Source organism: Dendrobates tinctorius, unplaced genomic scaffold, assembly GCF_039654945.1.
Source record: "Dendrobates tinctorius isolate UK_male_01 unplaced genomic scaffold, ASM3965494v1 ptg000045l, whole genome shotgun sequence".
Classification (NCBI taxonomy): domain Eukaryota; kingdom Metazoa; phylum Chordata; class Amphibia; order Anura; family Dendrobatidae; genus Dendrobates; species Dendrobates tinctorius.
The window spans coordinates 8,163,473-8,179,724 of NW_027361713.1; the positions used below are offsets into that span (position 1 = coordinate 8,163,473).

At 47.5% G+C, this 16,252-nt stretch overlaps 1 protein-coding gene across 1 annotated transcript in view; it reads left to right on the forward strand.

The window, feature by feature from the left end:
* Positions 1–275: 275 nt before the first annotated feature.
* The window catches only part of LOC141089288 (uncharacterized), a 51,213-nt gene continuing 35,236 nt past the window's right edge, over positions 276–16,252 (forward strand). The window contains exon 1 of the mRNA XM_073575605.1: positions 276–1,198. The gene's annotated coding sequence lies outside the window, so the exon portion shown is untranslated. The remainder of the gene's footprint in view (positions 1,199–16,252) is intronic.

Sequence of the window (16,252 nt, forward strand, 5' to 3'; positions counted from 1 at the left end):
GAAGTGGCCTATTCCACGATGGAGAAGGAATGTCTGGCAATTGTCGGGGCCCTGCAGCGTCTGCAGTCATACTTGTACGGACGCCAATTCACTGTGTAAACAGACCACAAGCCCCTCAGCTGGTTACACACGGTCTCTGGGACGAATGGGAGGTTGCTACGCTGGAGCCTCTCTCTCCAAAAGTATCACTTCACCATTCGCCACAAAGGAGGCAGGGACCATGGTAACGCTGATGGGCTGTCCCGGCAAGGAGATGGTGCGGAAGGGCGCATGGGGGATCACAGGAATGTGATACCCGCTAGCGCCCTCTAAAGCAGGGAGGTGTGATGAAAGAGCGGCCGCCATCTTAGATGTGGGGCCACATATCTAAGCTTGGCATCCATTTTGGTCTAAGTTCAGAAATTACAGGCAGCTAAAGGCTTCTATACCCCCAGTTGCTGTGTACTTAGTGAATACAAGCAGGATTTAGTGTTCCAATGCTAAATAGCCAGGGCATTGGTGTGATAATGAGGATAGGCCCAAAGCAGAGCTTCAAAGCCCAGGTACGGAGCCGTGCAAGCAGGGGGCCAGATAAAGCCTGAGGGCTTCAATTAGAATGTGCCTGCTAGCAGACGCAGGAATATGCATCCTTTGTGTGTCCCAGACACAGTGGCTCCATCCTATTAACACGAATTATGAACTCATCTTTCGAGTTATGGACACATGAAAATATCCGAGTGACCCTGAGGGAATCGTGCATCTGGCAGTGTGACTCCCGAGTCGATGAGAGCACTGATTCCTGAGATATAGAGATTGGCCCTCTACAGTGACCCAATAGGGCCATGTTTGCACTCCACATGACCGGCAAAGCAAACCGCATTCACTGGTACCTCTCATGTTCTGATTCGATCATGCTGTAGAAAGTTATCTCCTTTCTTAGATATTGGAAATAAGTTCTGCAAAGAGCTAAAGGGTGGAGATTATTATCCCACCCTCTGACACAGGGGGAGGAACCCAGCGTGTTTAAGGGCTGGCAGCCCTTGGCATTCAGTCTCTCACAAAGAAGATCCAGACGATGATGATCTAAGAAGGACCTGGGGACAAACCTGCCGAGGGGAGCAGCGGCCCATGCTTTGGGGGTCTGTCCAGCAACTAAGATTCTTGTACCTGTGGACTGCAGAGCTCCCCGGCAACCGCATGCACCCTACAATACAATCTGGTAAATTGACCTCCAGCTTAATATCTCTAAGCCTTGTACCCTATTGTTATATCTTTTCTCTGACTGCAAATTTACTGTATATTTCTGTAATTATCTAGTGCGCCCTTAAGGCAATTAAACTATAAACGTAATCTTGGGCTGATGCTTTTACTCTGATCACGAATCTTAGAACCCCCAGCTGGTAACAGGACCTCCTCCCCGGCGACCATTTGCTCTAGGTGCAGTTCCCTTACTGACCTGAGAGACAAAGGGGGCGCTGGAGAGCTGTGCCTGTGTAGTTACGTCACGGTGGTGACGTGGGAGGAACGGGTCCGCGTGTGTGTTCCTCCACATTGGTGCTGTATGCTAGCATTTGCCTAGGGTCCCCACTACCCCAGAGGCCCCCAGGCCGTGGCATGTCGCTAATAGCGGCACACCACGCTGCTGTTAAGGGGCCCATGAATCAGTGGGATACGGTGCCAGTGCTGGCTACACATCCCGCATCATGCTTTCAACTACATTAGCATCATAGATGCTGCTACAGTTCAAATCAATGATGGAGGAGAGAACATAAGGTGATGCTCTCTCCCATCTTTCTCCTTTGCTTCTCTTTGCTTCTGATGCAGCAAATGTGATGATGTCACTTCATAACGCACCACGCTGTGCCAAGCAGTGGAGCTGTGTAGTAGATACCACTACAGAGACCGACCAGAGCATTGGGGTAACGAGGAGAGGTGAGTATTGTATTTATTTTTAAATTAGTGAGTACATGGTGGCCATAATACTGGAGTAATATGGCGCTGCGTCATGCTGTTTGAGGCTGTATTATACTATATGAGGCTGCATTAAACCTTATGGGCGCTGTATTATGCTCAATGGAGGCTGCAGTAAACTATATGGAAGCTGCATTATACTATTGGAGTGTGCATTATACTATATGAGACTTCATTATACCAAATGGGGGTTGCATTATACTATTTGGGGGCTGCATTATACTGTATGGGGTTGCATTATACTATATGGGGCTGCATCTTACCATATGGGGGCTGCATTATACTCTATAGGGGTTGCATTATACTATATGAGTATGCATTATACCATATGTGGCTGCATTATACTCTCTAGGGGATGCATTATACTCTATGGGGCTGCATTTTTCTTTATAGGGGCTGTGTTATACTCTATGGGGGGTGCGTAAAACTATAAGGGGGCTGCATTATACTCTGTGTACTCTATGGGGCTGCATTAAACTCTACAGAGCTGAATTATACTCTTTAAGGCTGCATTATACTATATGGGACTGCATTATTCTCCATAAAGTGTGCATTATACTCTGTGAGGCTGCACTATACTCTATGGGGCTCCATTATACTCTATATGAGACTGCATTATACTCTATGGGACAGCATTATACTCTATTGGGGTGGCATTATACTCTATGGTTGCTGTGTTATACACTGTGGAGGATATGTTATACCCTATGGGGCTATGGTATACTCTGTGGGGCTGTGTTATATTCTATGGCTGCTGCATTATACTCTATGAGGGATACGTTATAAACTCTGGGGGCTGCATTATACTATATGGGGGCTGCGTTATTCTCTATCATGGGGAGTGCATATTATTATGTGTACTATATAGTGGCTACATTATATCATACTGTATGTACTATATGAGGGCTGCATTATACGCTATTGGGGACTATTGGGAGTGCATTATACTTTATGGGAGCTGCATTATTGTTACGGTTCTGCAGCACAGGACTATGGTAGGAAGGGGAAAACTGACGCTGCACTGCGACTAGGCTGATACCCTACGATGGAGTGGGTGACCCATTCCTTGCGAATAGACCCACCGATGATCCTAGGTTAATCTCAAGCGAAGACCTATAGATAGGGGGAAGGGGGTCCCTGAAAGATCTAAGGACTGGGTACAAAAACAGGTCACCTCCTAATAGAAAACAAAGAGAAGGCTGCAGAAACAAACTGAAAACAGAAACTAAGACTAGCAGAACTAGAGGTCCCAGCACTGCACTAATTAAACACACAGAAAGCAAAGCTCCAAGCCAGAACTCAAGTGGATTAACACTGTTGTCCAGCATGGAATGGGAGACAGGTGCAGGTTAATAAAGGGTGATACAATGATACAATCACCTGACCCAAGACAAACCCAGCACCAAGGGAGAAAGACCAGCAGCCAGAACACTACAAGAAAATGGTGGATAGTCACAAACTGAACAGATTCTAACAATTATACTGTATCGAGGACTATGGGGAACGCATGGGGAATGCATTATACTGTATGGAGGACTATGAGGAATGCATTATACTATATGGAAAACTATGGGGAAAGCACTATATGAATGACTATGGTGTGCATTGTACTATATGGAGAACTATGTTGGGTGATTGTACAATATGGGGACTATGGGATGCATTATACTATATTGAGGACTATGGAGAGTGTATTATGCTATATGGAGGACTATGGTGAGTGCTTTACACTGTATGGAGGACTATGGTGTGCACTATACTATATGGAAGATGATTGGGTGTATTATACTATATCTAGGACTATGAGGAGTGTATTATTCTATATGGAGGACTATGAGGAGTGTATTATTCTATATGGAGGACTACAGTGTGTGCATTATACTATATGAGGACTTGAGGGAGTGCATTATACTATATGGAGGACTATTGAACACTTTATACTATATGGAGGATTATGTGGTGTGCATTATACAATATGGAGGATTATGGGATGCATTATACTATGTGGAGGGCTATGGGGTGCATCATACTAAATGAACAAAATGCTGCCTATTCATCGAATGATTGGATTGTATGTGCCGGAACAAAATTCATTGTTCTCAGCTCAGCAGCACATCGCCCAAGGTTTATGTGCTGCTGACAACACGATACTGTATGAGGACAGATTGCCCTACTAGTGATCATTCTGTGCCCATCGTTCTTCCTCAGCTGGTGTAAAGAGGCCAGAAAGCAAGTGTCGAACGACTTCAATATTGTTAATCACGCTCGTTTAAGGGCCTGAACTCAGGACATGTAAATACAACTAAAATGTTTCTGTGTGATAGTGCAATATGTTAGCATTTGGGGCCCCACTTTAAACTTTTGCCCAGGGTTCCAATTTGTCTAAAACTGGCCCTGGTGATGGACATTGTTGCTGTGGTGTTGTGTGGCCTGGAGTCATGGGGACTCACCCTTGCACCATGGGTGCTGTGAGTTACCAGGTCGCTCATCCCGCTGGTGCAGTGTTGCAGGTGGTTGACATGCAGCACTGCACCTCTAAGGCTATGAAAAGTTAGGACCCACTTTAAGGTTCACCATGACTGGTCATTGGGTTTCTTACAGTCTGATAGGAATGTTAAACTAAGAACCTCAAGTTCAGTTTTATAATTTTTTTGTGCAGCGAGATTAGATCAACATATGATTTTTTGATGTGGAGTCCATATCTTTTTCTACAGCATTGGAATGTTGTCTGCCAGTTAACTGTTTATCATAATGCAGGAACACCACATCTAATATGATGCATATGTACAGTACATCAAATACTGGGAAGGGGTTAATGCCATGTAAAATAATTCATATATTCAATGTTTGCTTTTAAGCTAATACACACAAGTGCTGCTGTTTTCTTTTGTCTATCTGCTTGAATCATCTCAAGAAAAAGATTTTCTTTTTGCGCCTGGAAATATTCTCTAAGAAGGGAATAGCACGATGGAAGATTTAGCTGAGCAAATTAATTGAGTAAATTCATTAAACCTAGTGACACATGTCCTCAGCGGGCTGCTCAGAGAATCATTTGCAGTAACTTCTCAGTAATAGACCTTGTCTGTAAAACCAAGCACAGTTTGTTACAATAGCTTCCCTTGCCAGTCCTCTTTTGATTGAATCTAGTATGAACTATGCAATCATTGTGGCTACATTTCTGAGACAATATACTTCTGAGACCTGTTAAGAGTCATGTAGTGACTGTGAAAAGTACAGAATTTTATCTTAGCAAAAATCTTTTTTGTTACTTTAGGCAAATATGTAGTCTAGCTTGTTTGTGGACAAATTGCTCTGAGCAGGGAATGAAAGAAAAGAGGAAAAATTAGAACTACATTTCTGCCACATGCGAGAAAATTCTTATTTTCTTTTTGTAACAGGAATGACTCTGTAAGTAAAAAACTTAGCCACAAAAGTAGGTATTATGTATTCAATGTACTTTTCATAGGGAAATGAAAAGAGTTGTGAAACTGTACTCCATTTCCCTTGGCTCTTTTTATTCTGAGTGAAATTGATTTTGTGACATTGTAGGACTTGACGAAATTTTCAAAGAGCCCTTCAGAGGTTAAAAATGCTGTCTTCCACTCATCACCCTCACGAATCCATATAAGATTATATGCCCCTCTAAGGTCCAGTTTGGAAATCTTAGAGGGACATATCAATAAGTTGATTACATAGATTTAGGATTAGTGGAAGTACAGTATTTTTACCGTTATTTTGTTTAATTCTCGGAAACTGAGGCAGGGACAAAGACCTCCATCTTTCTTTTTAACAAAAAAGAATCGGGCAGCTATCAGCGATGAGGAAAGGTGAATATTACATTTTCATTATCTCTAGCTAATATACACATTTATGGCTGACCGCTCAGGGCCAGACAAGTCATACAAGCGAATCTTGGGTAGTTTGGCACTAGGAATTATATTAATTGCACAGTCATAGGGGTGGTGAGGAGGTAATATCTCACTCTTTTTTTCAAAAAAACATCTCTGAAGTCTTTCAGGTATTCCAGAAGACCCTCCAGACTAATGGAACAAACATGCACAGGTTTAACATATTTTTCAATACAATAAGGACCCCATTTGACAATATCTCTCTGATTCCAGTCAATAATTGGATTATGCATACACAACCAATGAAAACCCAAAACAATTCCAGCAGGTAAATTGTCCAAAACATAACAGGAGATAATTTCCATATGAAAAGACCCCACCTTGAGTGTGAACTCCACCATAACTAACCGAACCAGATTTTTGAGCAGCAGTGTTCTGTCAATGGCCATGATTTGAATAGGGCTTTCTAGCTTAACTTTCCCTAATCCTAACCTCAGAACCAGTCCTGCATCTATGAAATTAGCAGCAGATCCACAGTCAATAAAGGAAAATGTGAACAGACACTGATCTTGAAAAAGAAGTTCAGCATTCAACAACACCTTATCAGAGGAGTAAAAGGGTACCTGTAAGTCTGAGTGACCTCCTCGACAATCACCCAGACTTAGACGTTTCCGGTCGGCTTGTTTGCTGCAGGTCGTGCCAAGCAATCCATTAAGAAATGTCCAGCTTGGCCACAATAGAGACAAATTGCAACTTCCTGATAGCATCTCCTCTCCTTAATCCTTGAGCTGGCAGCACCAACCTCCATAGGTTCCACCTCAGATGCACAAACCAGGCCAGTTGGACAAAATGGAGATACTTTTTGCACCTCACGTCTCTGCCGCATCCTCCGATCCATGCGGATAGCCTGAGTCGTGATCTCCACCAAACAACCAGGTGGAGCATGTACAGCCAGAGCATCCATAAGAGACTCCAAAAGACCCCTGAGGAATTGGTATCTGAGAGCTGCGTCATTACACAGGACCTCAAAAGACCACTGACGAAACTCAGTACAATAGTCTTCTGCTGTGCGGGTTCCCCTGTGTCAAGTTCATGATCCTTGTATCTGCCGCCTTGACCCTGTCAGGTTCATCAAAGATCTGTCCTAAAGGGTGAAAGGGACAGGAAATTACTGAGCTGGAGTTGGATCCGGAAGAAGACTACCCACGGATGGGGGTATCTTCCTGGGTCCAAGAACATCGACATTGGCTGCAGACTCTTCACCGGCTATTGCAGACTAAGTTTCAGGAACTCCAACACTGTGAAACAAAGCCTCTTCGAGGGACAGCTCTCAACGCCGAAGATCAAGTGTTGGGCAAAGACAAGCGGCCGCGGGACAAGTTGGAGTATCGATGGGAAAAAATCCTATATTGGGTGAAACGCTGAGCTGGGTCTGATGGGCCAGTGTAAAAAGTTCAACCCGAACAGGAGGAAGGAGCTCCTACCCGAATAGTCCACTGTAGCATGTTGCGTCCTAGCATGTTGCGTCCTGAAGGAGAGATAGTGCCAGACACCACTGAAGCGCTCACCCTAACGGTTCTCGACTGTGATGAGGAAGAGACACTCACCTCGTTCTCAGACTTGGATAGTCTGCTGCCTGCCAGTCACCGAGAAGTGCGTAGGCCTGAAACCCCAGAGACGGCCAATTCATCAGATCAAGATATGCTCTCGTCTTCTACCACTCAACCTGAACTACGCCGTATGGAGCAGACGACAGCTGGAATAACTCCCACTCAGTATGAACAAAAACATGTTATTTGGTAGCGAATTATTCAAGAAATGGAAGAGTGTGAACATCTGATGAAGGAACTCTTGCTCATGGAATGGCGAGTTAAAGGAGGGCAGGAGTGCAAGGAGGAAGACCGGGCTATGGGTACCTGCATTTTGCTGGGTCTGGAACTATCGAAGCTGCGTCCAGTGTTGCCGGGGGAAAGAAATGGGGACCAGATAGGTCCCATTACCCTGGAAGAACGACCGTGGCTAAGCTGGGAAGTGAGCAGGAAGCACAGGAAAAAGTTCCCAGTTTCCCGCCGGCAGTGAGAGCGGAGGCAGGTGCGCAGCATGTTCCACAGCAAGAAAGTGAGCGCTGAGCCATGCCCCGGCAGAACTTGCGTGAACGCTTCAGTGAGACAGCATGTGTGCAGAGCGCTGGATAAGCAGAGTGCAGTGCTCACGCGGAAGAGTGGGAGCCAGGTGCAGGACCCTGAGGTGCGTTCCCTATTGTTGACAAACGAGCAGCAGCACACGTGTTGGACAGAGACTCCTGCAGCGCTTCCCACTTTTGCTGCACAGATTTATGGACTAGGGTCTCAGCGGGCGGTGACCGCCCGTTGCCACCAGAAGCTGGACTGTGATTTGTAGATTTCACCTGAGGATATTGCGCCATCTGTTGCCCATACTCCAACTCCCATCAGACTGTATGTGCAGTGTCAGACTGGAGCACCTTGGGCCCACCAGAGAAAATAATTCTTGGGGCCCACTATGTAGCTACATAGAAATAAATACAAGACCACCAACTGTGTGGTAATATAAGGTAGTACACGTCTTAATTATGTAGCAGGGGTTGGGGTAGCCCCCTCATAAAATAATGTAGCTCCCCTCATAGAATATAATGCAGCACCCCACAAAATATAATGCAACCCCCTCATAAGGTATAATGCAGCCCCACCACAGAATATAATGCAGCCCCCCCAGGGTATACTGTAGCCCCCTCATAGGGCATAATGCTGTCCCCCTCATATAGTATGATATAGCCCCCAAGAATATAATGTAGTCCCCAGAGAGAACAATGCAGCCCCATCACAGAATATAATGCAGCCCTCCATAGAGTATACTGTATCCCCACAGAATATAATGTAGTCCCCTGAGAGAATAATGCAGTCCCCACACAGAATATATTGTAACCCCCTCAAAGTATAATGCAGCCCCTCTCCACCTCCATCTTTGTTCTCCCCCTCCACCCCCATTTTTGTCCTCATCACCACCTCCATCATTGCCTTCTCCCCACCACCCCTATCATTTTCCCCCACCACTCCTATCATTGCCCTTTCCACCACCTCCATCATTGCTTTCTCCCAACAACCATCATCATTGCCCATTTCACCACCTCAATCATTGGCTCCTCCCCTACCACCACCATTGTCCTTTCCACCACTACCATCATTGTCCTTTTACAACACAACCATCATTGATTTCCCCCCCACTACCCCATCATTGCCAATTTCAACACCTCAATCATTGCCTTCTCTCCCACCATTGCCCTTTCCACCACTACCATCATTGTCCTTTACACCACAACCACCATTGATTTCTCCCCCATCACCCCCATCATTGCCCATTTTAACACCTCCATCATTGTCTCTCCCCACCACCATCATTGCCTTCTTTCCCACCACCCCACCATTGCCCATTTAACCACCTCCATCATTGCCTCCTTCCCAACCACCCCATGCATGGCTCCTCATCCCTATCCTTTCATGTATGGTTCCTCATCCCTATCCTGGTATGCATGGTTCATCATCCCTATCCTTGTATGTATGGCCACCATGAGAAAAACAAAAAAAATAACCTACTTACCACCCCTGTGTGCCCTCGCAGCATCTTGTTCCTGTGCCAGCAGCATCTGCGGCTGAGCGATCATGTGTCCCCGCTCATTAAGGTAATGAATATTCACCTCTCTCCACGCCTATGGGAGTGGAGAGAGGTGAATATTCATCATTACCTTAATGCGCAGGCACCCGTGATTGCCTGGCAGCTGCTGACACTGTGCGCACTGTTAGGGTTGCGGATCGCACTAAATATAAAATATAATAAAGTGCGATCGCAACCCGGAGTTCACTGTGCAGAGATGGTAAACTGCTGCTCGGTAATGGCGGACACTAACTGAACACCGGCGGGGTAACCGCTGACCCGGTGTGTGCAGGAGCGAACTCTGTTACAGCACAGAGCCGCAAGAAGAGACGCCGAAGCCTGTTACCTCACAGACTACGGCTTAGGGAACTGCTACTGCCAGGGATTAACCCTAGAGAAATGCTGTTCCCTGTTAGCAGTCACAGGGTGCAGCTGACAGTTGTGTTACCGCACTGCATGTATACAACGCAACCCTGGCGGATGCCACTAGCCAGCCTAAGCTTAGCGCTGGAAAGTGCAGCAACTGTGCATGGCATCACTGAGACGGACACTATGGCGTATGCGGTACAGAGGTGTCTCGTGCTGATGACACTCTCTGGCACAACGTTTGAGAGGAGTTGGAAGCACTGCGGCACTATACAGTGCTACCGCTCGGCACTGAGTCCACCAACTACCTACCCTAAGTCTGGGCGCTGGACAGGCTAGGCTACACAACACATGCGTACCAAGGGTAGGGGTTTCATAATAAGTCATTCACCAGTTTCATGCATCCATCACACATACCACAACTTAATACTATAAGAGTCTATATTAGCTCATGGCCGTGTGGCCATGCGACTCTTTTATAGCAGCGTCCTTCCGGGACCTACCTAGAGGTCCAATGGGAGCAGCAATAGGGCCTGAGCATGTGACCTCAGACCTCCAATGAGAGGAATTCCCACAGGCATGCTCAGTGGGCTGAAAGAAGGACTTAGTCCCAAGAGCTGCTCGCTGCTAGCTATTGCAGGTTACTATAGCTGAACCTTGATTGGCAGCAGTAACCAAGCCAACAGTAGTAGACTAAGCAAGATGCTGGGAACAACATCTTTGCTGAGCAGGCTCCTCTGCGGCCGGAGAGGAATGCAGACTGCAGAAGGCAAAGCTCGAGATTCCTCCTGTGCAGAGGCAGAAACCTCACACTTAACTCGTGCTATAAGAGCAATGAATTTTCATTGCCAGCACAGTGAATATTCATTTTTCTTTAGCAGAGGGCACAGGAGTTAGCTGCAGCCACTGCCTCCTGCCTCCTGTGACCTGCTGCTCCCCTGCCATCTTCTAGTCCTGAGGAGATGGTGCACATGCCCACCGGGAGGGCTCTGCGTGCCCCCTCTGGCATGCGTGCCATAGGTTTACCTACACTAGTCTAGGCCAATCTAGGCCTAGTTCATTTTGATAAGGGTCAGCCTGTCAGCATTTTCAATTGACAGGTGGATGAGCGTATCAGTTAATATGTCCACAGTGGTACTAAAAATACGCTCTTACAAAATGCACATGGCAGGGCAGGCCAGTACCTTCAATGAGTAGAGGGTCAGTTCATTCCACGTGTCCAGCTTGGGTACCCAGTACTTGTATGGCACAGAGGAATCACAGAAAACGCTGGAATTTTCAGCTAAATACTCCTTCACCATCTTTAAAAACCTTTTCCCTCCTTGTTAGACTATCCTGGGCATCAGGGCATGGGTGCTAGGAGGGTCTAAAGAAATTGTCCCAGACCTTTTATAGTGTTCCCCTGCCTCTGTTGGACTTGGTGTTTGTCTCCCTCATCTCTACTCCTTGGTTGCACAAGGATCTAGAACCTCTGCCACCAGTATTTTTTTCTTTACTAATTGTTCCACTAGGGCCTTCTGGTATTGTGCATTTACTTAGCCCTCTCCACTTCGGGAAGGAGAGACAGAAAGCTCAACTTGTAGCGTTGGTCGAGTAGGATGAACAACAAGAAATCTTTGTTGGCCAAAACTTGTATAATGCTGGGGACTCGGGGAAGGGAGTGGGACATAAAGTCAGCCATTTGTGTCAGACTCCCATCAGGCAAGACTTCCCTGTCCCCACCAGGAGGACAACTCTCCATCTCCTCCTACTTCCTCTCCTCCTCCTCCTCCTCATCAGCCCATCTATGTTGAACATATGGGACAAGTGCAACAGGTCCTTACCTTTCAACTGGGACATCCCCTGGTACTATCAAGAGGTGCTCAAATTTGTCATGGAACACCAACAAAGCACCATCCATAAGCTTATCCTAGCACAGGACTCAAAGGAGTCTATTCCAGGGATCCCTGCGGACACAGCCAAGACTGTGTTTAAAAACGTGGCTTCTAGCAGGTTAACCAGCAGGCACAAAGACTTGACATGGGTGGTTATTCAGGGGGTCTTCCCCTGAGAACTTTCATACATGCTAATGGACTGGGTAATTCTAGGTACTGCCCAAGATGCCCTTTGGCTGAGGAAACACCTTTTACATTTCTTCTGGCAGTGCTCGTTCACACAAGCCCTGTTGGATGTCCTGGAAAAAGACCTCAGAGTCTCTGCCCCAGGAGAAACCTAAAGCACACTTCGGTGCAGAGTGGGATGGTTACGCAGATTATGGCATAATCACTGCTCACCATATTGGTTGATTCCTCAAAGTTTTGTATAACCTCACAAATGTCAGACATCCATTCTCATTAGTCGGTTGTTAAGTGCGGAGGCTAACTGGAATACATGGGCATGTTATAGCTGGTATTCAACTACTGCTGCTCAAAAGGTCTTGCAAACATAAGCAATGTGGAATACCAGCACATGGTCACGTCACTAAATTCCTGTGGTGGGGCAGGCGCCAAAATGCAGCCACCAGGGAGACACCTCAGACCGAAGCATCAGGCAGCCCGATGGCACCCCCCTGCCGGCTGTGTCCAGAGCACATGCCCCGCCAGCCTCCCCCTGGATGCGCATCTGAATAAGCATCCCTTGCTAATATTGCAAGTCGTAGGATACCCTTACTGCAAATATACTCCATAACTGTGTAGGGTTAGTGGAGGTGCATATAGAGAATTAAACATTTTTATTGTAAGAAATAAAATTATACATCCTATTTAAATTGCCAACGCGTAAAATCTTTGATCAGCACTATGCTCCTTTAGTTACCATGAGCTTCTGGAATGGCATGGGGACTTTAAGCATCATATATATATATATATATATATATATGTTGTAGGGATGTGACTCGCTCAGGTGCAGCGGGAGACAGTCATGAGGCAGGTTCTTCCCAAAGTTCATGAGATTTATTTGCTCCATAAACCATAATAATAATAATCTTTATTTTTGTATAGCGCTAACATATTCCGCAGCGCTTTACAGTTTGCTCACATTTTCATCACTGTCCCCAATGGGGCTCACAATCTAAATTCCCTATCAGTATGTCTTTGGAGTGTGGGAGGAAACCGGAGTGCCCGGAGGAAACCCACGCAAACACGGGGAGAACATACAAACTCCTTGCAGATGTTGTCCTTGGTGGGATTCGAACCCAGGACCCCAGCGCTGCAAGGCTGCAGCGCTAACCACTGAGCCACCGTGCTGCCCATAAATCAGCGTATCACCAAAATAGCCTCTAGCTTAGGCACAAAAGAACATAAACGTCCGTGGCTTCAGACTCGGACCGAGAGTCTCAGCACATGCTGGGAGCTGTAGTCCTCCCCATATACACTCTCTGTAGTGTCCCACCTGGACACATGGAAGTCTGTCCACACTCAGACAGACTCACTCACACTCTCTCACATGTGCCAAACACCTCAATTACATAGCCCTGTAACCCCACCCACAGGTGATCACATGACTATGACATCACTAAAGGTTGTATAGACACACACAGGCTTCCCTGACCCAGTGTAACAGAAAGATCAGCAGTACCTCTGCTGATCAATACACCCTGGAGCCTGCATCCCAAGGCCACCCACCTTGAGACCCATAATGGTCATTTAGGACCCTGCTCCTGTTACCACACTGAATGTGCCTGTACACCCGTCCTGGGACACCCACGCAGCGCCCCCTAGCTGACATAGTGGTAACTACACCACATACCTCCCCCCTCTGTTCAAACTTGTGGGGTTGAACACATGACATCACCCAGGGATCTTGAGACCTGGCACCCATGTCACCTTGCCCTACCAGTCGGGAGGACCATCTCCGTCTGTTTCGGTAGTCATACTGCATATTTACGTTAGGCCTCCCCTGCCCCCAGCGGTCAGTATCTCAGCCTTGGGCCTTCCCGTCAACGTCCGTCAGTGTGACCAGACACTCTTTAGTCTCCGCCTGTCTGCAGTGTGCTCCATCACGCGACCTTTCTCTCACTGACTGGCTCTCCCAGTTCGCACGGTCATGAGTCCCACGTCCAGCTGGGCCAACTGGCTGGTCTGAGTCTGACCCTCTGTCGCTATGTCCACCACCAAGTCTCGTGCCTATGTTACTAAGATTAGACCGGCCACTTGCGGACTCTCGACCATCTTGCCTTCGACTACCTGTCCTTTCATTCCTTGGAGGATCCCTTCGGGTCCTTACACCTTGGGTTGGAGGGGGACGCCACCTGACGTTCTCTATCTGCTCATTCATCTGCAGTCGATCCTGTCTTAGCTGCTCAATCTCCTTCAGGTACGCTACCCGATATTCCAGGAGCATGCGAAGCTTCCCAATGCTTTCCACCGAACCAACCACAATGACAGGAACCATGTCATCTTCAATAACGACTTGGATTTCACCAGCAGGTGGGATCCTCACTCTCTTCACACAGGATCGATTCACCATCTCCTGCATCACCTTTCCAAGTCTGCCAACGACTTTCCCCACCAGATTTCTGGGCACCGGAATTATGTCTTCCACAAAGCCCAGCCGACTTTGTGCTTCCCTTGCAAGCTCCAGACGTCGAGCGGCTTTCCTATTACGCTCCACGAGCATCTGTTTCGTGCGGAGACATTGTAGGTGCATCTCCTTCAGGACAGCCACCCTTCTCTCTGTGTCTTCCGTTTCTGCCAGTATCACCAACTGGTCTGTTTCTGGTGCCCAGCTCACACTATAGGCCTTTACTGCCTTTTTAAAGGTCTCATGCACACCTTCGCTGGCACACGCTTCTTGCACGTCTTCGGGTACCTCCATCACACACTTGAAGGTCATGGACTTGCTCTCATCCTGGACAGATGGCTCTGGGTTCCCCACGGACACTTCCCTCAAGGTATCTGCCAAGACCGGGTGACTGTCTTGTGCAGCTCTTGGCTCACCATCTTCCTGAGATTTACAGTCTTCAGGACCCTTTTCCAAGATGGGCTTTGGCAGTTCTGCCTTGCTATCAGTCGGGCAAGGCCGCTGTACGTCTTCGCCCCTCCACTTCTCCTGCAGAAGACCTTTTACTACTCCACTGAGTTCTTGCAGAACTTTATCTTTCTCCTCTGCCAGGTAGCGACGCTCATCCTCTCTCCTGAGAATCTCCTGTTGATGCTTCTCTTGGGCCTCTCTGAGCACCTCCATATCTTCCAACAGGGTCTTGTTCATGGTTTTACACGCTGACAGGTGACCTCTGAGCTCAGAGACTTCCTTCTCCAGCTCATCCACTCTGTGCTCAGCTGCTTGCCTTAGGACTCTTTCCCGTTCGACATGTTCTGTTACAGTCTCCTTTATCAGCTGTATCTCACGATCTTGTTCTCTTTTGGCCAGCACGTGTCTCACCACTACCTCTTTAATTATATCATCAAAGGATACCACTGGGTCAGTCACACCAGTCGAGTGAACCCTCCAGTTACCGTCCAGCACCAATGTGTCTAGTCCAGTAGTCTCATCTCCCAGCCCACCATCTGTCTTATCACGAGACGTCAGGTCCGTCAGTTGGGCAGATGTACTTCTTCCTCTGGTCAGTTCTACCTCTGACCTGTCCATGTCAGGAGCCGTCACTGTTTCAGTGTCTGCTTGCCCCACAGTCGAAGCATCTCCACCGTCCGACCAAACGTCATCAAACAAAAGAAAGTCCCGGCCCCTCTCCCAGGCATAGACTAAGTCCCGTGGTATTCCTCTACCTTGGCACTCACCACCTTTGGTCCCCTCAAACACTACTGTGTCTACTGCGTAGTTCACCGTGACCCCGTGTTTACAGCGAACCCTGACGTTTTTCTCGGTCAGAGAGAAAATGAGAGGAGTTCCTGTCAGAGTCACCTGACTCTCTGAGTCCAGCCGACCAAAGGCTCCTTCCCGGTGCAGCATCACTGTACACATCTGTGGCCCGTCATTACTACCCGGAAAGGATATTCCACATTCTGAAAAAGACCTGCACATACACTGCGGTACTCCAGACATACCTACTGAGTCACCCAGTGCTGTCACTTCTTCACACTTGGCCACTTTCTGGACCACCACCCCACTTTGGGTTGCCACTCCAATTTGGGTCACCGCCCCCTTTTGGGACTCCACCCCTTTTTGGGTTACCACTCCAATTTGGGTCACCGCCCCCTTTGGGGACTCCACCCCTTTTTGGGTTACCACTCCAATTTGGGTCACCGCCCCCTTTTGGGTCACCGCCCCCTTTTGGGATTTCCCCATGTCCGTCCTGCAGAACCTCTTAGGCCACAGTTCACACAGTACAGTTTGTCTTTTAACGATACCACACAAGTCTTTGCTGGCACCACCACAGCTCTTGCTGTCACTGATCACCGGCACCTCCGGCTGCTGTTTACACACATACACAGCGGCTGGTGTCACTGCAGCTCCTGCTGCGCCATCTTCGTGGACCTGCC